The sequence below is a fragment of the Hippichthys cyanospilos genome, chromosome 22, assembly GCF_059441005.1.
Source record: "Hippichthys cyanospilos isolate Australia breed blue-spotted pipefish chromosome 22, RoL_Hcya_1.0, whole genome shotgun sequence".
NCBI classification, from domain to species: Eukaryota; Metazoa; Chordata; class Actinopteri; order Syngnathiformes; family Syngnathidae; genus Hippichthys; species Hippichthys cyanospilos.
Genome location: NC_142390.1, coordinates 9,637,873 through 9,638,402, shown reverse-complemented (window position 1 = coordinate 9,638,402; position 530 = coordinate 9,637,873).

Sequence of the window (530 nt, the reverse complement as noted above, 5' to 3'; positions counted from 1 at the left end):
AATGCGCACCTATTCAGCCAAAATCCATGGCACTTGGCCGACTGAACTTTGAGGCCCGTGTCCTCACAGAACATCTCCAGTAACCTCAGGTTGCATTGCATGTTCCTGGCCGTCATGCTGACAATGACTAGGTCATCAGCAAAAGCCAATGCAGTCAGAGTCCGTCCCTCCATCTCCACGCCCTTGTTCAATTTCTCCAGCATGTTTATCAGCGGGTCCATGGCAACATTGAAGAGAAAAGGGGACAAGGGGTCACCCTGTTTGACTCCCACCTTCATATCAATTGGCGACGTCCATCCCTTCTTGTGACCTACCACCTTAGAACAGCCACCATAGGAGTCTTTAATCAACCCAATGAAGTGCCTATCCACGCCCTTTTTCTCAAGAGCCTCCCAGATGTGATCATGTGCCAACGAGTCAAAAGCTTTAGCAAAATCCATAAACACCACGCCCAGTGCCGAACCTTCCCTCCTAGACCGTTCCATAAACTTCTCCAATATCAATAGGTTTTCTGCACACCCATTGACCCC